Below are 25,747 nucleotides of genomic sequence, written 5' to 3'. Positions count from 1 at the left end.
ACGATTGGAAAATGGTTGTAACAAACCTAAGGCGAGAAGAGAATAGAGAGAGGAGAAAATAAAAGAGGGAACAAATGCCCCTCAAAGAAAATGTGGAGATGGGGTACCATCCAAATTATCTAAGTGGAGCTGGGGAAATGTCACCTGATTGGTAGTGTTCTCCTTAAAGAAGCATTATGGCTTGATCTTTGTGCTTTCTGCCTTGTACAATTTGGGGAATGTGCAGTTTGTGCAATTTGGAGAACTTCAGTGTGAGGTCACTGGAATGTAGACTCCAGGAGGACAAGGACCTTGTCTGTCATGCTTTCTTTAGTCCCAGCTTTCAGAGTACTCTTCTGCACAGAGTACTAACACACATGTATTTCCATGAATCAGTGAATTAATGCATTACTGATCGATTGAGTGAGTAATTGGTGGGAATCCAAGTCCTTCTTTAGTCATTTTCCCACTGGACAGTGCAGTTTCGTACTTAAAAGCTTATGCTCTGAAGTCACACATGGCTCCTGGTCCCACCTCTGCCGTTTATCCCACCAGTGTGTTCCCTGGGAATTTACCTGAGTCTGTTTCCTGTCTGTAGCATGTAACCAAAAAATTAGTGCTTTGTGAGGTCTCATTGAGGTCACAGATAAAAACTGCTTAGCATAGTTCTCAGTAGTCAGTGAGTATTAGTTCTTAATGTTAGTCTGAGCCCTCTGCTTAGACCAAAGTGGTCTCCCCTTGATCATCAAACTTAATCTCCAGCCTACATGTCTTTGCTTGTATCAATTATCTTGTCTCTCTAGCATGTTGTGCACAATGTCTGGCCTATAATATAGAAACCTAAAACACTTGGATGGATAGATGGATGGATGGATGGATGGATGGATGGATGGATGGATGGATGGATGGGTGGGTGGGTGGAAGGAAGGAAGGAAAATTAACTTATAGTCTCTGGCAGCTCCATAGGAATTTATGTATCTTCATACACACCCGGGTCAGCCCAGTGCCTTACCTACAGTAAGGGCTCACTAAATGTTGGTTGGATGGGGATAAAAGGAAAGAAACATCAGAGAAAGTGAAAATCAAGACCAATGCCCACCTGGATTCACTCTTCTTTCAGGGCGTCCTGTTGAAAGACGTTGTTGAGAAGAGAAGCAGGGCGTCGACAGCCACTCTCTGAACTCTATCCCAGGGCCTTTTTAGAACAGGAAAGTTAATTATGGAACCAGATTAACAGTTTCTTTTTTTGATATAGTCAAAGTAAAACCAGCAGGATGCAATTTAGCTCTTCCCCACTTTCCAAATAGCAGCAAATTTTCATACAAAACAAAGAGGCACTTGAATTGCAAATTACTTAGAGAATCAGCCAGCAACTCCAACGGAAGAATATTTCTGCTACTTTCAAAACCCGGCTGTTGCCCTTTCAGGATTAACCATGTAGTGGGACCACAAAGGCTTGGGCGTCTTGTTGTTTCAACTCTGGGCCAAGTGGGAGGAGGTGACCCATTAAGGTTTGCTGGAATGCTGCAGCATGGTGTCTGCTCAGAACATTTTTTCTTTTCTCTGAGTCATCTCTAACTCTTAGATCGCTAATCTCCACTCACAGAATTGGGGCTGATGGGTCCCTAGAGGTCATCTCAATCAAAGATGGCAAGAGCAAATGCCTATGAGGGCAGACAGGGACATAAACGAACAGATCAGGTGGTGAGGGTGTGTGTGTGTATGCCCACTGGGAAGTAGGTGAGGACTGGGGTGAACTCAGAGCCCCCATCTAACCATCATGGTCATTCAGGGATGCTGGCCCGTTGTTGATCATTGCTAGATAGTTCTGAGAAGTCTGTCATCTGGATAATCTGGATTCTTACTTGAAATATCCTTCTTTTTAGCTGTTGGCATATAATTAATAAAAGAAGAAAATACCATCTATTGGCTTGATATGGCTTGTGGGCCACCAGCTTAAAACTTCTGATCTAGCTCAACTTCCTTTATTGATAGATGAAGAAACTGAGGTAGAGAGAAGGAAATCATTCATAAAAGGTCACAGAATGACAGAATCTTCAGACTTCTCATCAAGTGCCTAGTTGATTACACCACACAGCCTCCCTCAAATCCCTGTCCCCTACAAGACACAGGGCAGCTTCATTTTACAAGAGTATTTATAAAACTTTTTTTTCTGATTTAAATTTTTGGCAGAGGATTTGGAAGGTCCAAATCCAAGGATACATAGAAATCCAAGGAAACATAAAATAAAATCACACGCTGCTGCCACTGTGCTTTTGTTCCTGGAGAGACTGGAGCCTAGGGTGGGAACCTGGCTAGAAACAGGCTACTTCCAGACACGGCCACTGGAGGGCAAGGTGGCATCTCAGTTGGGTTAGTGCCAATAGGTGTAGGGAAGTCAAGACAGGGGTTGAAAATGCATGTGTTCATAGCGGCCAGGCAGGTGGCAGAAATGAGTTTAAAAAAAAAGCCAGATGGATAATACGGTGAAGAAAGAAAATATATCTAAAGGACCCAGACACTTGGATTCAGTCCATGTCACTGTGTGGGGATACATGTAGTGTTGACAGTCCTTTTGATTCTTTTCAAGTGAAGCATAAAATCTAAGTTTTGATGTAAAATTTTTCAATCTTTAAATGTAGCTCAATTTTTTAAAAAAAAGTGAGTTAGAACACACAAAGGAGCAGGATTTGGGTTGTGGCCTTCCTCTTTGTGACCTCTGCTTAGTGACTCACTGTAAGTGGACCAGTCACTGGGCAAGTCAGTCAACTGGGTGGAGAGTTTGTTTGTGATCAGTCCGGTCACAGACCAGCAGACACAGGGCACGGAGATGACAGGGTCAGGACGACGAGACAGGCAGCAGAGAAGATCCGTAGACTTAGGGCAGCTGTCACCTGGGGAAAGAGGGCTTCCACCAGAGCCACCCTGCAGCCTGGGCAGATCCTTGGGGGAAATGATCTTCTGTGCAAATCTAAGGCACCTCCTGTGGCCTTTTGTAGTGTAGGTGTGGGTGTGTGTGCACACGTGTAACAATCTTTACTTTGCTAAAGTCATATAGGTAATCTCCCTTGGTAATCCAGTGGAAGACTCCTTCATTTTCTCTAAACCAGAAATATTTGAAGTCAGTTAAGATAGCAGTGGGTGTGTCGATTCCTTCCACTTCGCTGCAATGAATCGCTGAATGAGTAAGCAGCAGACTAGCATGGCAGGAGCCCTTGAGCAGAGGTCTTGGACCTCCCACCCTAACCTTTCTCTGAGCCTCCATTTCATACTGTGTAAGGTGAGATTTATGATACCTGCCCTCCTTCTCTGTTTTAGTGAGGATTTTCGATTGGAAGAGACAGAAAGCCCAACTGGCTTAAACAAAAATGGATTATGTACTGGTTCACGCAACTGGAAAGTTCAAGCATTTCAATCATAGCTAGATGCTAGTGCCCAAATAACACCAAGGCTTGGCACCTCTTACTCTAAACTGCAGTTGTGATTTCCCACGTTGCTGCCAGCAGCTTCAGGTGTGCGTCCTCACCATCCTCAGTGCAATAGAAAGAGAGTGTCTCTTCCCCTCCATTTTCAACACGAGTGTCAGGACTGACATGAATTGGCCTCAGTCGGGTCCTATGCCCATCCCTGAACCAGTGAATGTGACAAAGAAGATGGAATGCACTGAGTGGCTGGACCAATACGCATTTCTCAGAGCAATTAGGCATTTAACTAGAGTTTATGGAAACAGGATGTGCACCCTGGAGGATAACAGTTTATTCCTCTCTGGTGGAATAAACTGTTCCTAGTGAAACAACTTGCTGGGAAAATGTCCAGCCTGATCCATGAAGTTTAAAGCTGGAGCCATCCAGTAGGAGAGAAAAGGGCCAAATACTTGATGACTGGATGATGCCAAAATGAGATTGTATATTTTATATTGATTTTCTCTCCTGCATCTTGCAGGCTTGCTTTGACAGGAGGATTAGGACCAGTGACGCTTGTTTCAGTGAAAGCGGGAGTGTGAATAGTGAGTAGTTTTTCCTATTTGTTTGTTATAGAATGTGAACTCCTTTCTGGTACCAAGATGAGCTTTATTAAACTACCATTCCTCCCTCCAACCAATTTAAACAAATATCCACTGGCCTCATTAGTAAATCAGATGCCAAGTATATGGCTTAACTTCTCCCTATTATATATATGTTCCCCAGAGCAACATAGGAACTCTCAAGGTGCAGATCACTTAAGATATATTCTTGGCTACAAGTAACAGGAAACACAGACTCAAGATGGCTTAAGTAATAAGAAGAAGATTATTAGCTATCATAACAAGATGTCCTAAAGTAGGATAGGTCCATAGTTGGTTAATTGAGTAGTTCAAAAATGTCACCATGATCTGGGTTCTAACATCTTCAGTGGACTGTCTCTTTCATTTATTTTTTTATCGGCTTTTCCAGAAGTCCCCCAGCAGGCTTTCACTCACATTCATTGGCCAGAACTGTGTCACATACCCTTGCTTAAATCAATCCCTGGCAAAGCAAGATGTGACCACCATGACTGGCTTAGACCAATCATTAATCTCTTCTTGGGGCTAGGGATGGGATCCACATCCTCTGAAGCACGTGGTCACATAGAGGAAAGTGAATATCTGAACAAAATTAAAGTCTTGTTTAAAAGGAGAAAGAATGAATGTTTATTGTAAAGGCTATAAGGTGATACTGTGCACATTTCAGATGAAAACTTGTACAGGTACCTAAGTTCCAAGACATCATATACTCCATCACTGAAGAAAAAGCAGGCCCCCAGCCTTGGCTAACCTTCCCCCAAGTCATGGATAAAATTGAAGAAATATTTAGAAATACTTTTGACTCTGGATATAAAACCCAAGGCATTATCATTGTACCATATGCAGACTGTTTCTCCAATTTGCATAATTATAAACTCCCCCTCAAAGAGTAAACATCGCTGCCAACTTAACAAAAAACAAACTACAAAGCAGTATTAAATATGCATTGCTAATTTGACTTTTTAATTTGTCTGAGATCTCACAGAGGCGTGCCCAACTCTATAGATACCGTGTGCTTAATAAAACCTTCCACCTGCCTAAAAGAATTCAACAGGAAAAACAAAGCTAAAACCCAATTTTTTTTAGCTAAAGAATTTGAGTTGATGCCTGAAAATTACCAGTAGGAGTTCATCCTATTAAATTGGCTCTCAAATTCATTATTCTGTGCATTGACTACCATCGTTCATGTCTAGGCAATTGCTCTGTGCAGCCATAGGAAGATAACATTCCCTCAGATGTCTTCATTGGGTTTTGAGTCACCTGTGAGCTGTGTGTGGTCTTAAATTTGAATATTTATAGGAAGTGATTGAAGAGGTGCAGAAAGACTTTCTTGCCCCCAACTCTCTCTCTTATTGTTCTGCCTAAAATGTCCACACCAGTCCCTGTCTTGGGCCTTGAAGTTCTCAGCTGCAGTACAAATATGCTACCTGGCCAAGATGGAATATTAAGCTATTCTTATACACCTCAATTTAAGTTTATCCCTTAGCACCAGTGTTGACTGAGACACAGGATACCAATGTGTTTATGCATAGAGAAAAGTCCTCCTGGACCTATAGTAAAAAATTATATATATATATATATATATATATATATATATATGGGTGTATTTATATGTAATGGAGATGCATATTACATTTAAACACACAACACACATACACACAATGTTACATAAATGAGTTACTTTTATACAAGCTATTCTATGACCTGCTTTTTAAGCTCAACAATACATTATAGACATCTTTCCATTGCATCGTGTATGTGTGTATACACATCATTTTTTACCATTGATTAATATTGCATTTCAGGAATAAAAGGTAAGTTATTTACTCAATCTCCTTTTAAAAGATATCTGTCATTACTAGTTAATATTTTTACTGTTTTAAACTATACCAAATATTCATGTGCACGGAGATTTTTCTCCGCACTTATGGTCATGTCTTTGGTCAAGATTCTAGAAGGGTGATCACTGGGTCAGTGAGAGACCCGCGGCTGTGTAAGGGCAGAGCCATAAAAGACTAGAATCTCGACACAACCATGTGCCAGCAGAGCATGGGCCCCTGGGGGGCTCTGGATATGCCTGTGCTTTGGGCTCCTGCACAAGGGAGAGGTTAAATGACAGGAAGAAGAAAATGGGGACAAATTGCACCAAATGTGAACTTTGCTAAACGCCACATTTTTATCTTGTCCTACTACAGAACAGTAAGGGAATTACTGTTATTATAGGCGATTATATTTATTTTTGTGTTTATTTGAGTAATGGCCTGTCTGTCCTTTGTCTAGACTGTAAACTCCCTATGAGTAGGAGCCAGGTCTGGTTTTCTTTTGTTGTTCACGAATACATACCAAATACCCAACATATTTACATTGCTGTGTGGATGTAATTTTGGGGTGAAAGGGTGAACGAATTATATAGAAAATATTTCATGATGGAAAGAAGGATGTTCCTAAAGAGTGAAGTGTCTAGAGAATCTATGCTCTTCTTATCATCTCACCCAGCTCTCACTACCACTTGTTTATTATCATCTACATCCCAAAACAATGGAAACACTATACAGCTCCAGGTGGTACTCCAGGATCTTAGGGCAAAAGACAATTCTGCCTCAGGAAGTATTGTATAAGGGACAGCTTGTACTAAATGACCTCAGGGGTCAACCTATTTTTATGACCAGCATTTGATTTATTTTTACCTTTCTTTTTCTAAACAAGATGAGGTTCGGTGAGATTATGAAAACCAAAGAAGTGATGGACTTAGAGATGTGACTTTATACGAAATTCTATCCCATCGCAAAATGAATAGGTTCTGTAATGTTGTTTGATTTGCTCCAAAACACAGAAGACACACAAGAAAGATGAGTTTTTTTTCTCTTTCCATAAATGATATTTATTTGCTTTTTCTATTTTCAAAAATGTTTCATGTCATTCAGGGCTTTATCTAAGTTTCTTGAGTTTTTGTCATCCTTCCCAGAGTAGCAAGGGTGGTTTTCCTGTTCCCTAACTCACTTAATGTCTGTGTGCCCAGCAAAAGAGCTAGGTGAACAGAGACACCCTACATCCATCGCCAACTGACAACTCCATTGGCTCCTGTGCTTACAGTATCAACATCAGTTCTCCAGGAAGCTATCAGTTGCTCAGATGAAACTTATTGGCCAACTCTGATCTGGTCAATACTTCTGATCTCTTCATTCTTCCTCATGTATAATATTCCTTTAATGGAAAACCAAGTCTAGAAATCCTTCAACTATCTCCAAGAAGGAAGAGAGATTGCTATTTGGCTGTTCACAGTGAAGTTTGGAGACCAACAGAATTAGCATCACCTGGTCTCTTCTTAGAAATGTAGAATCCCAGGTTCCACCCCAGACCTAGTGAGTAATAATATACATTTTCTCAAGACCCTCATGGACTTTGGTGTGCACATAACAGATCTAAAAGACAATTTTTTGTAGTCACTCTCCCTGATACCTTCTGTTTCCAAAATCTCTCCCACAAAATGAATGTGTGTTTTAACCCACAAAATGAAGCACATGTGAAGTAGAGTATTATTAAAAGTGCATTATTTCCATAGCTCATACTATTATCAAGTTAGGCAGAAAAACAAAAACAAACTTTCATAATCATTTGAAGGACACTTTCTATATTTAAAAACAATTATTTACTCCTTAGAGCATTTCATTATTTTTCAAAACAATTTGCCCTCTATTCTCTCGTTTTTTCAAAATGGCAGCCCTACAATAAGACCAAATCATGGCAAAAATGAGAGACAAGATAAGATGATCTTTGGTGCTCCTAGGTCCTCCTTCTGAGCTTATCTCCTCTGTTCTTTTAAGATTTCAGGTGCTATTAGCTTCTCTTCAACCCTTCCCTCAGGAAAAATCTATTCTTGGGACAACATATGATGCCAGCCATTTTATATTTTATGTACGTTCATAGAGTCATTCTGATAATTTTTAGTCATCTCTCTCATGATGAAAGAAAGACTTGGTTTTCCATTAAAGGAATATAACATAAGAGGAAGCGTGAAGAGGTAAGAAGTATTAATCAGATCAGAGTTGGCCAAAAGTTTCATCTGAGCAATTGATAGCTTCCTGGAGATCTGTGTTAAGAAGGCTTCTGAGGCTATATCTGCGTTCACCAGGAAAAAATATTTTGTGATGTCTGCTGTGGGTGTGGGATAAAGCCAGACATTGGCCATATAATGTTCCCTACCAACATTTACTAAATCTTTGTATGTCATACATTGTCAGGCTACTCACATGCTGTCTTAGTTATCTATTGCTAAATAACAAATTACCCCAAAATGTAATGGCTTAAAAGAATAATGTTTATTAACTCACAGTTTATGTGCATCAGGAGTCTTTTTATTTTTATTTTTGTATAGTTTTATTTATTTATTTTTGGCTGCGTTGAGTCTTCGTTTCTGTGCGAGGGCTTTCTCTAGTTGCGGCAAGCGGGGGCCACTCTTCATCGCGGTGCGCGGGCCTCTCACTATCGTGGCCTCTCTTGTTGCAGAGCACAGGCTCCAGACGCGCAGGCTCAGTAGTTGTGGCTCACGGGCCCAGTTGCTCCGCGGCATGTGGGATCTTCCCAGACCAGGGCTCGAACCCGTGTCCCCTGCATTGGCAGGCAGATTCTCAACCACTGCGCCACCAGGGAAGCCCCATCAGGAGTCTTTGAGCAGATTTCCTGGGTTCTCTGTCTCAGGGTTTCCCACAGGGACACAATAAAGGTATCGGCCTGGGCTGCAGTCTTACTCAAAGGCTTGAATGGGGAAGGATCCACTGACTAGCTCTCATGGTAGTATTGCATTCTTTGAGGACTATTGCACTAGGGTCTCAGTTCCTCACCAGCCATTGTCCAGAGACTGCCCTCAGTTCCTTGACAGATTGCCCACTCCACAGGGCAAGGATGCAAGAAGAGTGAGAGAGGATGTCAGCAAGAGGGAAGTCACAGTCTTTTGCACCTAGTTATAGAAGTGTTGTCCAATCACCTTTGCCTATTGTATTCATTAAATGTAAGTCATTATGTCCACTCAAGGGGAGGGAATTACACAGGGCATGAATACTAGAAGGTGGGAATCATTCAGAGCCACCTTAAAAGCAGGCTGCCATACATAGTTTATTGCATTGAATATTCACCATGACCTCTTAAGATAGGTACTATTATTATCCCATTTTTACAAGTGAGGAAGCAGGCATAGAAAAGCAGTCATTTATTCAGAGGACATAGCTAATAACAGACAGAGCTGGGATTTTGACCGAGGTCCATTGGCTTTAAAACTGATGTTCTTGTCACTGTGCCCTTTGCTATCTCTAGAATTACACTATAGAGTGGTCTCAAAATATTTTGACCATGAACCCCTATTAGCAAACACTTTCAGAATACACCTTCACTATATGCATATGTGTTTATAAAGTGCATCTTAATCTGTAATTAAATTTGAGTTAAGCTTACTTCAGAAAGTGATTATGAATAGAAATTCTTTTATCCACACTACAGTGGATTGTCTTGCCTTCCCCTGGGGTCTCTCCCGCATTGGAGACTACCGAGCTAACCCCCTTCCGGCTGCAGGATCCTGTGATCCCTGGCTCCCTGGTGGACATCAAGTGGGCAGACTGGAGATACAGTTGAAAGCTTCTGCTGCTCAAGCACCAAAAACAGGGAGAAACTGGCTGGCAGCCTCCTCCTCCTCTACCCATGATGAGTGTTAGGGAGAATAGTGAATGAGGAGTTTGGACAACTGCTTCCTCTCACTTGGTGTCATCAAGTCACTTAAGGAAGGATATTGCAGGATTGGAGCAGATTTCTCCCAGCCTTGGAGCCCTGGGGAGGCTTTAAATCTGCCTCCTAATCAAGTTTGAAGGATAGAGAAAAGTTCAGATGCAGTTTCCAAGTGAGGCTCTAAATTTTATAAAGGCCTATTTATTATTGCATAAAAATTATGTTTATTTTAAATAGGTAATTCATGCACACGGTAAAAACATGTTTAATGCATTTTGGATATTTAGCAAAAATTAAGCTTTCTGCAGAGCCTTCATTCAACTTCTCTGCTCTCCTCTCCTTAAATAACCACTTTGTGTGAGTGTTTCCTTCCAGTAAGAGTCTCTATCTATTCAGATATGGATGCACCTTGTTTTTTTTGTAACCCTAACGGTATACACGCTGATCTACACCTTGGTGTTTCTTCAGTTATTGTTTCTTGGAGATGGTGTTACATTAGTGCACACAATGCTTTCTTATTCTTCTTAATGGGCACATAACATTTTGTAGTATGAATGAATCAAAATTTATGTAATCAGTCTCCTATAGATGGATACTTAGGTTGGTTCCAATCTTTTGCTCTTATAAAAAAAAAAGCTGTGACAGATACAGTGTTTAGAGAATTGCTTTGGAAAGCGTTTGGCTTTTAATATTGGTGTCTAATAGCTTTTTCTGACCACTTAAAAACCATGAAGTCATTGTTTGAACCAGGTTGGATATCAGGGACATATAACCACCTTCCGGATTCTTCCAATGTATTTCTCTGAATTGTAGTGTTCCCCTTGCTCCAGTACTTAGTGCCTTAGTGAATAAGCCCACAATGCTGCTCAGAGAAAAGTCTTATGTGGCTTTCCTGGAAGAGTAGAGAAACTAAGGCTCCACCTTCCATCTCTGGATTTCCCAATGCAGTCCTGGGAAACAAGCATAAGAACTTTGCTCCAGACTAGCTAACAGGATTTATCCAGGGAGATATGAGTGGCCTTGACCAGTGGCAGGACGGTGTGGTAGGAGAGCCCCAGTTCTGAGGTCAGTGCACTTGGACTGCGTCAGTGGTTGCCCAAGTCAAGCTATTGCTGGGTCACAGCCTTCTTGGGGAACTTCCTGGGTGTAACTGAAACCAACTCCCCCTTCCCTATACGTGGAGGGCAGGGAGAAATTGAAGAAAAAGGCAGCCGACTCCAGATGGGTAGGTGGCTGTCTAAATAAGCAAGGGAATTTACTTATGAGGTTTGTCTTGGGTGGTCACAAAACAAATGGATTTCCTCACCCACCTGCCAAATCTGGAGTTTATATAGAGGCCTTATCTGGGTTCAATTACATGCACAGTCCAAATGATCTCAGCAGCACATTATTATCTCAAGGCTGTGTCCTTGGACAGCTTCCTATCAGGAGGAAGGCAAGAACAACACACATTCCAAGGACAGGGGTAGGGGTTAACGAGTGTCCGATTGCTCAGGGCCAGTTCACAGGTCAAACTGGTGGTCACGTCTTGTTGATGAACTCCCCCAGGAAATACTGTCACCAAAAAATGGATTGGATACTAGCCAGTCACAAACCATAGATGCCCACTCTAGGGGTTGTTCAAGCAGACCCCTCATCAGCGACCCTTTGTCACCATCCCTTCTGTAGCTCTAATCCTTTCTGCCTCTCTGGTCCTCTTTCCTTAGCAAGACTAGATGACCTCTGAGGTCATCCATCTCAGGCTTTCCCCAGCTTTGTGATTTGCCACCACTTATGGGGGGAGAAGTCAGGCTCAGGCATCTGCCTTTATTTTGTTTGACCCCCATCTTGTCAGATCACTCAGAATTCACCAGCTGTGGGAATCTTCCCCTTTCTCTTGCCCTCCTCGCCAGCTGCATATGGGAATTATTCACAGTCGCCCAACTGAAATGCCTTCTGAAGACACATGTTTGCATTGATTTTCAAATCAGTATTCTGGCCAGGGTGACAGACACACACACTGAAATCTCAGCCTCTGAGTTCTGACTGAGCAAGATTTTTCACGTGTGGGCAAATTGTTATAAGCATACAGATGACTAGGCTGACTGTATCCTTCCCTTCCACCAAGTGTCACGGAGGGAAAAGCCTTAATAATAACAAGAGCAGCAGCAGCTGCATTTGAGTTCCTATTTTATCCTGGAGTCTATATGAGACACGGAGCATTGTGATGGACGGTACAGGACCTGGCGTCAGCCTAAGTGGTTTGAGCCCCCATCGCCATCACTCAGTCACTGTGTCACTCAGCACATTTCTTGACCACTCTGAACATCGGTTACACCATCTGTAAAAGCAAATAGACAAACAAATGAAAAACACCAGTAACAACACTTACCTCGAAAGACCTGTTGGAAAGATCAAACGAGGCAGCCCATGGAAAGTACTTAGCCCAGTGCCTGGTGCATAATAAACACACAGTACCAGCTGGCTGTCCCTGCAAGATTGTTTCTCCTCATTTCATAAATGTGCAAACCCAGAAGCAGAGAAGGTAAAAATCTTGCCCAAGACTGAAAGTTGAAGAACTGGGATTTAAACTTAGGTCCATCTGCCTCATTAATTCTTCAGATATTTATTGGGTGCTTTCTATGTTACAAGCACTGGGGATAGAGCAACGAGGGAGCAAGGCACGGTGCTGGTCCTCATGGAGCTGATGGTCTAATGGGATGACGTGCAGTTCCTTCACCTACCTCCCACTCACTGCCTTTGCAAAGGTGCCCCAGGATACTCTTGACAGTAACTGAAATAGCTCGTATTTATTGGGTGCTATTGGGTGCTCATTTAATCTCCTCAGTAGCCCTGGGAGGTAGATACAATTATTATCAGCATTTTACAGATTAGCAATCTGAGGCTTGCGGAAGGCAGAACACCTTGTCAAGGTCATGTAGCTCAAAAATGGTGGAGCTGGGATGGAAACCCAGGCAGCATCCTAGCACAGTTCATCGTATCATTTCCAAGGAGGCAAGCTGACGTGTGACTGCGATGGGAGCTAGGGCTGGAAGCGATGTTACTGATGCAGCCCGCATCTAATCACATGTAAGGGGTGTCCCCTTTTTTGTGCCCTGAGATCCTGTAGTTACCGTCTGAGGATAAAAAGTACTAGAAGTTTTTATATTTAGCCATGAAACAAATCAAGTGCAGTCTAATTAAAATCAGGCAGCGGGACTTAAACCGACTCTGCTCTGCTAATCTCTATTTAGTTGCATTTTCAAGGACCCTGCATCAAGAGAAAATCTCTGTTAGGTCAGCCAGTGGCAGATCCTGGCCCCCTTCAGCCCACGGGAATGGAGCTTGACTTGGCGGGATGCAGGCAGCCGTGGCCTGAGGAGACGTGGGCAGGGGCAGAGCCCCAGAGTCTGGATGATAACCACGGCCACAGCCTGCTTATTTCCGCAGAGCTGCTGCAGATCGTGGCGAGGGCTGTGTTCAGAGGAATCTCACCAACTTCAGTTCTGCCTCCCTGATTCAGAAGATTCATCCGAGTCTCCACACACGCCTGGTGGGTCCAGGGAGCCAGTGATGCCAGTAATAAGTGAAATGCCACCAGCGTGATTTTCCCCCATTTGATCACTTTATTCACGGCTCACAGTTACCAGCCAGCGAGGGAGGGTCTGCACACCTCTAAGGCACTGTGAGATTATTGACGAGGAGTGAAAACCAGGCAGGGACGAGAGGCTCCCTGCGGAAAACAAAGAGGCCTTGCCCTTCACAGACACAGCCAAACACGTCTGGAGCCTGAGCTCAGGACTGAGTTCCTTACAAAAGAGAACACCCAGCCAAAACATACTAAGTTTGTATTCTTGTTCCCAGCCTGGAATTAAGAAATCTAAAGCAATTAGTCCTTCATAGATCAACCCCCCTCCTGCCTCCCAAGGTGGATACTCAGCTCAGGAAAACATAAAGAATGGCCCAGGAGTGCCAAGGAAGCCGAGAAGAGTTGATAGAGCCAGATATTGGCCAAGGATTTTATCCCTTCCTGAGGCCTTGCTGGTTAGGGGTCTCATTTGAGCCTTGTGGGTCCAGGAGGGGGACACAGTATTTTCACTCGTTGTGAAAGCATATGTGTTGCATATGCAAACTCTGAATATCCAGACGGGTTATGAGATCTGCATAAAGCCACACAGCAATCCGATGGAAGAAATGGAGCCGGGACTCTGATCTCTCTCTGCTCCTGATGCCACTAAGACCTCAGCTGTGCCTCCAGGGGAGAGGTGGGGATGCAGATGGGGCGCTGGGCACAGCCAGTGCAACCCCGGAAGCCCTCAGTCCTGATTAGCTGGCCTTAAGTGGCCGGGACCTCGCGTTGCTCTTCCCACGGGGCCAAAATGAAGACCGATGTTGTTTAGTTTGTATGTCCACCTCCCGGGGTTATGCTGGCGAAGCTTCTAATGAACCACAGTGGAAGAACACATCCTTCTCAATTAAAGCCCTTAAGAAAGTCTGCCGCGTCTTCCTACCTGCGGAGGAAAACACTGAATCGAGAGTCTGTATATGAATAAACAAGAGAAAAAGTGATATCTGTGACGATCCACAGGCTAACAGGAGTCTTTACAATGGCAAATGGCCCGAGAGACTTCAGACCCATCATACTGGGTTTTTGTAAGGTAGCTTTCGTCATTGCTAACGGCATCCATTGCTAATGGATTCTGCAATTAACCACCAAACGAGCTGGGAGGTCAGGCTGCATGGGATGAGAATGTCTGACTGCCCATCATGTGATTGCTTGCTCGAACAGAGGCAGGTGTTTCTGGCACCCTGAAACCCTCCCAGCCAGAGCTTGCCACTACACTGATGAACAATAAACTGTAGCAAGGTGGGCAAGAGTCAGAATGGGACTGGAGGCTGAGATGTGCCACCTTCTAGTGATGTGATACTGGAAAAATATTCACTGCTCTGAGTCTAGAATTTCTCAACTATAAGATGGAACCACTAATGTAACCTAACAAATGGCGCATATGGTATTTAGCTGAATAAAGGGACCATCTCAGAAGCTGTAGAAGTACCATTCTAATAGAGCTGGAAATGACTCCAGAAATTACCTCCCCGAGAGGTTCCCACATCTGCCTGCACATCAGCATCAAGTGAGGTGTTTTTGAAATATGTAAAAACGCACAGGGCTTCCCTGGTGGCACAGTGGTTGAGAGTCTGCCTGCCAATGCAGGGGACACGGGTTCGAGCCCTGGTCTGGGAAGATCCCACATGCCGCGGAGCAGCTGGGCCCGTGAGCCACAACTACTGAGCCTGCGCGTCTGGAGCCTGTGCTCCGCAACAAGAGAGGCCGCGATAGTGAGAGGCCCGCGCACCGCGATGAAGAGTGGCCCCCGCTCACCGCAACTGGAGAAAGCCCTCGCACAGAAACGAAGACCTAACACAGCCATAAATTAATTAATTAATTAATTAATTTAAAAAAAAAAAAAAAAACGCACATGGCTGGACCACAGACATTTCTATCCCGCGCAGCCTGCTTTTACACTCTAACTTCGTAGACCTCCCTGGTCCTTTGATATGTAATTACAGAGTCTGTTTAGGACAAAAATACAGTGTTTCCCTGAGCAAAGACTATTTTTCAAAATCTGAGGATAGGGACCAGGCCTCTGTAGTTTTCAAAGCTCCTCAGGTGATTCTTAAGCAGTCCGGTTGACCTAAAGCCATAGAGAGGCTAAGAAAACTGAAGGTCACAGAACCGTGGAACTAACTAGCTAATAATAATAACAACAACAAAAACAACAACAAACACCCTCAGTTTTTCTGATTTCTAGTCTAATGACCTTCTCGCCAAATCAGTGCAACAAAATTAAGAACGAGACGGTTTGCATGGTTGACTGTCTCAAGTGCGGTCCATGAGGTCCTGGTTGCTCATGTGCCAGCAACAGTTTAGAGCCATCAACTGATTTTTCCCTGAGGATTCACTGTGTATTTCAGTCAGAACCACAAACCCAGGGATATTTGAGGATCTGAGTGTTAAAGCATCACTGAGTTGCCCCAGGGAGGGCTGGCTTTTTAGGACACAAGATCACAGCCCAGGCATCTGCGCTCCATCCCACAGACACCACTGCCAGGTGGCTTCCTGGATGATAGACCTTGTGTGCAGCAGGAAATGAGCCAATCAGAAGCAAACCTGGCATGCAAACCTGTAGGGGGCAACATGTATTGCCCACATAGCCTGAGGATAATATTGAGAAGACCTACTTTTTCCAGAGAGCTGACCATGTGCCAAGTATTGAGATAACTTAGTGAGCAGTCTTAGGAGTGTAATACTCCTGATTGTCCTTTATACTTATTTATCCTTGCTTCATGGTTTGTATTTTTTAAAGATAGCTTTATTAAGTTATAATTGCTATACCATAAACTGAACTTATTTAAAATGCACAGTTTGATAAATTTTGACATATTTATATACCAGTGAAACTGTACCACAATCAAAATAACAAACATATCCATAGTCTCCAGACGTTTTTTCCCACTCCTCCCCAACCCATTGTACTTCTGTTATTTCTTGGTCTGACTTCTTTCACTCAGTATGATCATTTTAATTTTATCCATTTTGTTACATATATCAATAGTTCTCTTTTTACTGCTGAGAATTTTCCATTGTATGGGTATACATGCATTTATAGTTTATCCCTTCACCATTGTTAGATATTTGTATTGTGCCTAGTTTTTGGTTATTACAAACATAGCTGCTCATTTGTATATAAATCTTTGTAAGAGTATATATATTTTTTCTTTCCTTTTTGTAAAGACAAATAACTAGGAATGGAATGTCTGGATCATATTATAGGTATGTAAGTTTAACTTTTTAGAGAAACTGACAAGCTGTTTTCCAAAGGGCTGATATCATTTTAACATTCTCACATTCCCTGGAGAGTTCCAGTTCCTCCATATCTTCACCCAAATTCGGTATGACTGATCTTTAAATTTTAGCCTTCCTAATAGGTGTGTAGTTTTATCTCATAATTCCCAACCCCTCATCTATATGCCTTTTTTTTTTTCCTTGCCTTAATGCAGTGCCCAAGACTTTCAGTAAGACGTTGAATAGCAGTGGTGAGAGAAGACATCCTTGCTTTGTTCTTGCTCTTAAAGGAAAAGCATTCAGTCTTTCATCAGCTATGATAAGAGTTGTATGTTTTTTAGACATCCTTTAAAAGTTAAGAGATTTTCTTTCTATTCCTAGTTTGTTAAGAGTGTTTATTTATTTATTTATTTATTTTTGGCTGTGTTGGGTCTTCGTTTCTGTGCGACGGCTTTCTCTAGTTGTGGCAAGCGGGGGCCACTCTTCATCGCGGTGCGTGGGCTTCTCACTGTCGCGGCCTCTCTTGTTGCGGAGCACAGGCTCCAGACGCGCAGGCTCAGTAGTTGTGGCTCACGGGCCCAGCTGCTCCGCGGCATGTGGGATCTTCCCAGACCGGGGCTCGAACCCGTGTCCTCTGCATTGGCAGGCAGATTCTCAACCACTGCGCCACCGGGGAAGCCCTAGAGTGTTTATTTTTGAATAGATGTTATGCTTCTCTCTTTTTTTCGTATCTATTGAGATGATCATATCATTTTTCTTCTTCACTCTGTTAGTATAATGAATTATATTGATGTTGAACCAGACTTGCATTCTTCCGATAAACCCCACTTCATCATGATGTATTACTACTCTTATACATTGCTAGATAAGATTTGCTATTATTTTGGTGAGGATTTACTTATCATCATTGTAAGGATGAGGATCATCATTGTGAACATGGGGGGTTGGGTATCACAGGTCTGAGATGAGCATAAAGGCAAATAAAAAAGAAAGATGGAATATTCCTACCTTTACTAATGCAAGCAAAATTTGTTTTTAATGCCATAACTGTTAATAATGACTTTTCCTTTAAATAATAGAATTTATGTTGCCCTTGATATTTTTCTTAGCTCCAATCTCCTCAGTTGTAAAATATGGATTCATAATGTGCCTACTTCCTAAGATTGTAAAGATTAAATGATTTAATGCATAAAAAGCACTTAGCACAATGAACATGTCCTAATTGTTCAATGAATGTTAGATATTGTTGTAATTACTATTAGACCGTGGATTTAGTCTTTATAAGCAGTAAAATTTACCCAAATCTAAGAGTAGAAAATACAGTGGATGATTCAGTTGAGTGCATTTATATATATAATAATATTATATTTATAGAATACGGCTACCATTTAAGGCTTTAGTTACGGTATTAGTTTTGTTTTGTTTTGTTTTTTTTAATTGCTATGTAACGTATTCCCAGAAGCTTAGCTTAAAGCAGTACGTGTTTATTATGCCACAGTTTCTCTAGGTCAGAAGTCCAGGCAAGGGTGACTTGCCTGGATTCACCTGCTGGCTTCTCTCCTCAGGGTCTTCCAAGGCTGAAGTCAAGGCATCAGTTGGGCTCTGTTCCTTTCCAGAGGCTCTGGGAAAGAATCTACATCTACATCCAAACTTATTCATATTGTTGGCTAAATTCAGTTCCTTGCAGTTGTAGCATTGTGGTTCCCCATTTCCTTGTAAACTGTCAGAACTCCTAGTGGTCACATACATTCCTTGCCTTGTGTCCCCCTTCTATCCAACTTCAAAGACAGCAGTGAAAAATCTCTCCTCATCAAATCCCTCTCACACTTTGAATTTCTCTTGCCAGGAGGATCCCAGTCCCTTTGAGGGGCTCATCTTATTAGTCAGATGCCCAGGATAATCTGTCTTAAGGTCAACTGCTTTGGGACCTGAATTATAACTGCCGAGCCTTTTCTCCACAGTCCCTAGGATAGTATTTGATTGGATGGGCGAAGGCATGTGTAGACCTGGGACCAGGTCTCTTGGGGGCCATCTTATAATTCTTCCTACCACAGATACATTTTCTCGTCAACTTTGGCTTACATCAAAATAAGATGGGACTATAAAATAACGAGAGTGACTTCCTTTTAACGTGCAGCTTGTAAAAATAATTCTTTAAAGATTATTCTCATTGTTTTATAATCACACCCCATATGTGGGACACCCAAGCCCCTTGGCCGGCACTTAGCAGGAATGAGGGTTAAAGATGCTAATGGTAATGTATTATTAGAGTCTCTCGAATAATCCCAAATAGTCCTCAATACTGGCTGTCACTTAACCTTTTTATGCCTATTTGATCACCTGTAAAAAGAAAGAGATGAATACTTACCTCTCAGGGCTGATATGAGAGTTTAAGGATCTGTTTTACATAAACGATTATGCTGATGAACAGCTGTCATTTCTTGCAAGCTGACCAGGTGCAGCCATTGCACATGCTTCCAAGGCATTGTGTTGTAACTGAAGGTGTGTGGCTCCAGAACTGAGGCCAGAGCCATGATTCAATCCCAGCACTATCTGCTTGGGTGAATTTTTAACTGCTCAGAGCCTCAATAACTTTAGATCTAGAATAGTAACAAAAAGGATAGATCATGGATAATAATAAAGGATAGAAAATGGTCCACAACATAAGTGTGGACCTAGCCTATGGCATCCATCCTATATATATGGCAAGCATGTAAATATGGACCCTATGGTAATAACTCTGCTTCTAAAACTGCATTTATTCAAGCACCTCCTTCATATTTTTTGCCCTAAGAGCATGCCATCTATTTGTCCTACCTGAATACCCTATATTCTTGTAAATCAACTTTATTTCTTATCCTTGAGGTCATGGTTTTGATGTGCTTATTTCACTTTTTTCCTAAGCTCATGTTAAAATAAGTGCATAACTGTTAAAAGTGCACTGAGCAAAATTGCCATGTGTATCCCTTGAGATGCATGTTGAGCAGTGAGGATGTGAAAGGCCCCGTCTCAATGAAAGACAGTGCCCACTGAGGTCCCTGAGGAAGTAAATTGAGAGCTACCCAGATTTTAAACAACTTAGTTTTGTTTTTTGAGACAGTGCCTTGAAATTGAATTCATCTGATGTTTAAAATATGCCTAGGGAATAGAAAAAGTCATATTTAGTTACAACAAAATTAAAATAGGCAAGGGCCAGAACTCATACTCAGATCTTTCTAATTCTAAGGCCCACATTTTTTTTTTTTTTTTTTTTTGCATCACAACCAAAAATAGAGGCAATGGGAAGGGGGTGGGGAGCGGGGAGAGTAAGAAGAAAGATAAAAATACAGAGGAAGAGTGACTGGCAAATTGGCATCCAGAGAGAGAGAGTAAGAGACAGGGAACTTTAGGAAAGTGGTGGCGGGGGGGAAGGATTTGGTAAATTCTTAAGTGAGGATAAACCTTTCTTGTAACTCCATGTTTGGGCTCCTATGGGTTTTAAAATAGAGTTACCTCTTATCACTTTTCTTTGTATGTGTTTAGGTGATTGACAGCTCTTCAGCTTTCTTTTCTCTTAAGACTTTAGAAACCCTCTCAGAATCCACACGATATGGCTGCCCACTAGAGCAAAATTGTCAACTGTAGAAACGCATTCCTAATCAGGGCACTGTGACTCCAGGATCTGAAAGTCAGGCTGGGATCCTTAACTCTGAGTCTCTCTCCTTGGTCTAAAAAATAACCACGCTAATTATATTATGGTAACCAACTGAAAACGCTGTTGAACATGAGAATGAGATGGTTTCAGTGCTGCTTTTTGACTTTCTCCTCCTTGCTAAGTGGCTCTCAGGAGGTGAATTTCTTGCAGCTATTTGCTTCAACAACTGGAATTAAATTTTCTGCCTTTGCCACTTCCTGTCCCAAGAAGCTCTGAGGTACTGACTCCTCAATACCTAGGGAAGAGCACTTTCATTCTATATTTTAATTAGGCCCTGACATCTGGTATGGGCTGCGAGTGCTTATTTGCACACCTGCAGGCTATTGGCTAGAAAAGAGTCCAGCCTATCTGGAGATTACTAGTGCAGATGGAGTCTGCAGTCATTTAATTTAATAGAGCATTTGTGTGAGCCTTGTAGAATGTGCCACCATCGTGAAATGTGGGCCTCTGTCTCAATTCCAGGTACTCTGAGCTGTTCCTTCTGTAATGCACATGTTACCTCTTCTGTCAATCTCCATAACCAATACAGTCAGTTAGAAGAGGAGCTTGGCAACCAAGCAGTCTTGGAAACCTTTTGAGGGAGAGGAAATAGAGGTGGGGCTCAAGGGAAGGAATTTGATTTATAAAGACAATGAAATTTGCCAAGGATTTAAATTATCATCATGCCTCCTCTGTTAAACAAATGTGCTATGTACCACTCCAACCTCATCTAATGAGCCTCTGTCTACCAGGTGCTACAGGAAGTGTACATCTGACACTGAGACAGAGGCAAATGTGACAGGAGATGTTCAGAGTGGGGTCTCGTGAACACGTGTTTCCATGATGTTGGGGATGATTTCTTACTTCCCCATGATGGAGTGCCAACTCAAGCCTCAGGCTTCAGTTTTATGGAATCTCACCTGTAACATCTGTTTTATTTTCCACTGTATCCCCAATACCTGTCCCAGTGTCCAACATAGTGCACGTGCTCACTAAGCAGTGGTGGAAAGAAAGAATGAATAATAAGCCAGCTGAGGTATTATTGCCAGACCACTGAGACCCACTAACTTCCTGAATGCACCCTTCTGGATGTTCTCAAATCTCTGGGCCCACCCTGGGTAACTTGCTGGAAAATTGCACCTGTCAGTAGTTTCACTGGCTATAAAAAAACAGGGATGTCCTTGGTTGGCTTACACTGTTTCCTAATAATCTCTTAAGTGCCTTTGGAATCCCAGCTAGCTTAGAGTGCAGCAGAGGAGGCACTTATAACTTAGTGACAAACAATACAAAACAGAGTAATGCCTGATGTATTAGCACCAATTCAGTGTTGGAGGAGTTCAGAGGAGAGAGAATTCCTGGTGACCCAGGAAAATGAGACAGACCTTGCATTAGGACTTGAGTGTGGGTATTCAGAGAAATTGTGGCAAGTCTTCCAGATAAAGAGGAAAGGATGTATAAAGCAGCTAACAGCATGGATTATGGACAGACGTGGCTTACATTCCTAGCTTCACCATTCTCCAGTCAAATGAATTTAGGTAAATAGCACAATCTGTCTAAACTTTAGTCTTCTCTTTTTAAAAATGGGAATAGAGTGCGCAGCAAGGGCAAAGCCTGCTTTGTCGGGAACCCCCGCGCCTTGAACAACACTGGCCCCACGAAGACCATGCCCTTCCCGATTTCAGATACTCAGACTCCAGCTGGATTTTCACCTACGTTGGTGGCCCCAAAAGATGGGCATCTCTAAAATATCTTGAGGAGGACCTTCAAGGTGGCGGAGGAGTAAGACATGGAGATCACCTTCCTCCCCACATATACACCAAAAATACATCTACATGTGGAACAACTCCTACAGAACACCTACTGAATGCTGGCAGAAGACCACAGACTTAAAAAACTGTATGGCTGAACCGGGTCTTGGTGCTCCGGCTGGGTGTCAGGCCTGAGATTCTGAGGTGGGAGAGGCGAGTTCAGAACATTGGTCCTCCAGAGACTTCCCGGCCCCCCGCAACATCAGTCAGCAAGAGCTCTCCCAGATCTCTGTCTCAAAGCTGAGACCCAGCTACACTCAACAACCAGCAAGCTCCAGTGCTGGACACCCCATGCCAAACAACTAGCAAGACAGGAACAAAACCCCACCCATTAACAGAGAGGCTGCCTAAAATCATACTAAGTTCACAGACATCCCAAAACACACCACCGGATGCGGTCCGGCACATCAGAAAGAAAAGATCCAATCTCATCCAACAGGACACAGGCACCAGTCCCCTCCACCAGGAAGCCTACACAACCCACTGAACCAACCTCACCCACTGGGGGCAGACACCAAAAACAACGGGAACTATGAACCTGCAGCCTATGAAAAGAAGACCCCAAACACAGTAAGTTAAGCAAAATGAGAACAAATATGCAGCAGATGGGGCTTCCCTGGTGGCGCAGTGGTTGAGAATCTGCCTGCCAATGCAGGGGACATGGGTTCGTGCCCTGGTCTGGGAAGATCCCACATGCCACGGAGCAGCTAGGCCCATGAGCCACAACTACTGAGCCTGCGCGTCTGGAGCCTGTGCCCTGCAACAAGAGAGGCCGTGACAGTGAAAGGCCCGCGCACCGCAATGAAGAGTGGCCCCCGCTTGCCACAACTAGAGAATGCCCTCACACAGAAACGAAGACCCAACACAGCCAAAAATAAATTAAAACAAAAAACAAACAAACAAAAAAAACAACCCCTTTGCTTTCATTCTCCAAACTCTATAAAAAAAAAAAAAAAATGCAGCAGATGAAGTAGCAAAGTAAAAGCCGACCAGACCAAACAAACGAAGAGGAAATAAGCAGTATACCTGAAAAAGAATTCAGAGTAATGATAGTAAAGATAATCCAAAATCTTGGAAATAGAATGGAGAAAATACAAGAAACGTTTAACAAGGACCTAGAAGAACTAAAGCGCAAACAAACAATGACAAACAACACAATAAATGAAATTAAAAATTCTCTAGAAGGGATCAATAGCAGAATAACTGAGGCAGAAGAACGGATAAGTGACCTGGAAGATAAAAGAGTGGAAATACCTACCGCAGAGCAGAATAAAGAAAAAAGAATAAAAAGAATTGAGGACCTCTGGGACAACACTAAAGGCACCAACATTCGAATGATACAGGTCCCAGAAGAAGAAGAGAAAAAGAAAGGGACTGAGAAAATATTTGAAGAGATTACAGTTTAAAACTTCCCTAATATGGGAAAGGAAATAGTCAAGTGCAGGAATCACGGAGAGTCCCATACAGGATAACTCCAAGGAGAAACTCGCCAAGACGCATATTAAGAAAACTATCAAAAATTAAATACAAAGAAAAAATATTAAAAGCAGCAAGGGAAAAGCAACAAATAACATACAAGGGAATCCCCATAAGGTTAACAGCTGATCTTTAAGCAGAAACTCTGCAAGCCAGAAGAGAGTGGCAGGACATATGTAAAGTGATGAAAGGGAAAAACCTGCAACCAAGATGACTCTACACAGCAAGGATCTCATTCAGATTTGATGGAGAAAATAAAACCTTTACAGACAAGCAAAAGTTAAGAGAATTCAGCACCACCAAACCAGCTCTACAACAAATGGTAAAGGAACTTCTCTAGGCAGGAAACACAAGAGAAGGAAAAGACCTACAATAACAAACCCAAAACAATTAAGAAAATGGTAATAGGAACATACATATCGATAATTACCTTAAATGTAAATGGATGAAATGCTCCAACCAAAAGACATAGACTGGCTGAATGGATCCAAAAACAAGACCCGTATATATGCTGCCTACAAGAGACCCACTTCAGACCCAGGGACACATACAGACTGAAAGTGAGGGGATGGAAAAAGATATTCTATGCAAATGGAAATCAAAAGAAATCTGGAGTAGCAATTCTCATATCAGACAAAATAGACTGAAATAAAGACTATTACAAGAGACAAAGTAGGACACTACATAATGGTCAAGGGATCAATCCAAGAAGGAGGTATAACAATTGTAAATATTTATGCACCCAACATAGGAGCACCTCAATACATAAGGCAACTGCTAACGGCCATAAAAGGGGAAATCAGTAACACAATAATACTAGGGGACTTTAACACCCTACTTTCACCAGTGGACAGATCATCCAAAATGAAAATAAATAAGGAAACACAAGCTTTAAATGATACATTAAACAAGACGGACTTAATAGATATTTATAGGAAATTCCATTCAAAAACAACAGAATACACTTTCTTCTCAAGTGCTCATGGACCATTCTCCATGATAGATCATATCTTGGGTCACAAATCAACCCTTGGTAAATTTAAGAAAATTGAAATCGTATCAAGTATCTTTTCCAATCACAACGCTATGAGACTAGATATCAATTACAGGAAAAAAACTGTAATAAATACAAACACATGGAGGCTAAACAATACGCTACTAAGAAACCAAGAGATCACTGAAGAAATCGAAGAGGAAATCAAAATATACCTAGAAACAAATGACAAGGAAAATACGATGACCCAAAACCTATAGAATACAGCAAAAGCAGTTCTAAGAGGGAAGTTTATAGCAATACAATCCTACCTCAAGAAACAGGAAATATCTCAAATAAACAACCTAACCTGACACCTAAAGCAATTAGAGAAAGAAGAACAAAAAAACCCCAAAGTTAGCAGAAGGAAAGAAATCATAAAAATCAGATCAGAAATTAATGAAAAAGAAATGAAGGAAATGATAGCCAAGATCAATAAAACTGCAAGCTGGTTCTTTGAGAAGATAAACAAAATTGATGAACCATTAGCCAGACTCATCAAGAAAAGAAGGGAAAAGACTCAAATCCACAGAACTAGAAATGAAAAAGGAGAAGTTACAACTAACATTGCAGAAATACAAAGGATCATGAGAGATTACTGCAAGCAACTATATGCCAATAAAATGGACAACCTGGAAGAAATGGACAAATTCTTAGAAAAGCAAAACCTTTTGAGACTGAACCAGGATGAAATAGAAAATATAAACAGACCAATCACAAGCACTGAAATTGAAACTGTGGTTAAAAATCTTCCAACAAACAAAAGCCCAGGACCAGATGGCTTCACAGGAAAATTCCATCAAACCTTTAGAGAAGAGTTAACACCTATCCTTCTCAAACTCTTCCAAAATATAGCAGAGGGAGGAACACTCCCAAACTCATTCTAAGAGGCCACCATCACCCTGATAGCAAAACCAGACAAAGATGTCACAAAGAAAGAAAACTACAAGCCAATATCACTGATCAACATAGATGAAAAAATCCTCAACAAAATACTAGCAAACAGAATCCAACAGCACATTAGAAGGATCATACACCATGATCAAGTGGGGTTTATCCCAGGAATGCAAGGATTCTTCAATATACACAAATCAAACAATGTGATACACCATATTAACAAACTGAAGGATAAAAACAATATGAAAATCTCGATAGAAGCAGAGAAAGCTTACGACAAAATTCAGCACCCACTTAT

At 42.0% G+C, this 25,747-nt stretch overlaps 1 protein-coding gene and 1 long non-coding RNA gene across 2 annotated transcripts in view; one reads left to right on the top strand and one right to left on the bottom strand.

Annotated features, from left to right (window-relative positions):
- Positions 1 to 25,747, top strand: part of ATP10B (ATPase phospholipid transporting 10B (putative)) — a 298,840-nt gene that overhangs the window by 77,828 nt on the left and 195,265 nt on the right. The window contains exon 2 of the mRNA XM_082378751.1: positions 3,922 to 3,985. The gene's annotated coding sequence lies outside the window, so the exon portion shown is untranslated. The remainder of the gene's footprint in view (positions 1 to 3,921; positions 3,986 to 25,747) is intronic.
- LOC309622746 overlaps positions 1 to 25,747 on the bottom strand; it is a 216,235-nt gene that overhangs the window by 124,351 nt on the left and 66,137 nt on the right. The window lies entirely within an intron of this gene.

This window comes from Balaenoptera borealis (genome assembly GCF_965194805.1).
Source record: "Balaenoptera borealis genome assembly, chromosome: 2".
Classification (NCBI taxonomy): domain Eukaryota; kingdom Metazoa; phylum Chordata; class Mammalia; order Artiodactyla; family Balaenopteridae; genus Balaenoptera; species Balaenoptera borealis.
This window is presented reverse-complemented; position numbering and strand designations above follow the sequence as displayed.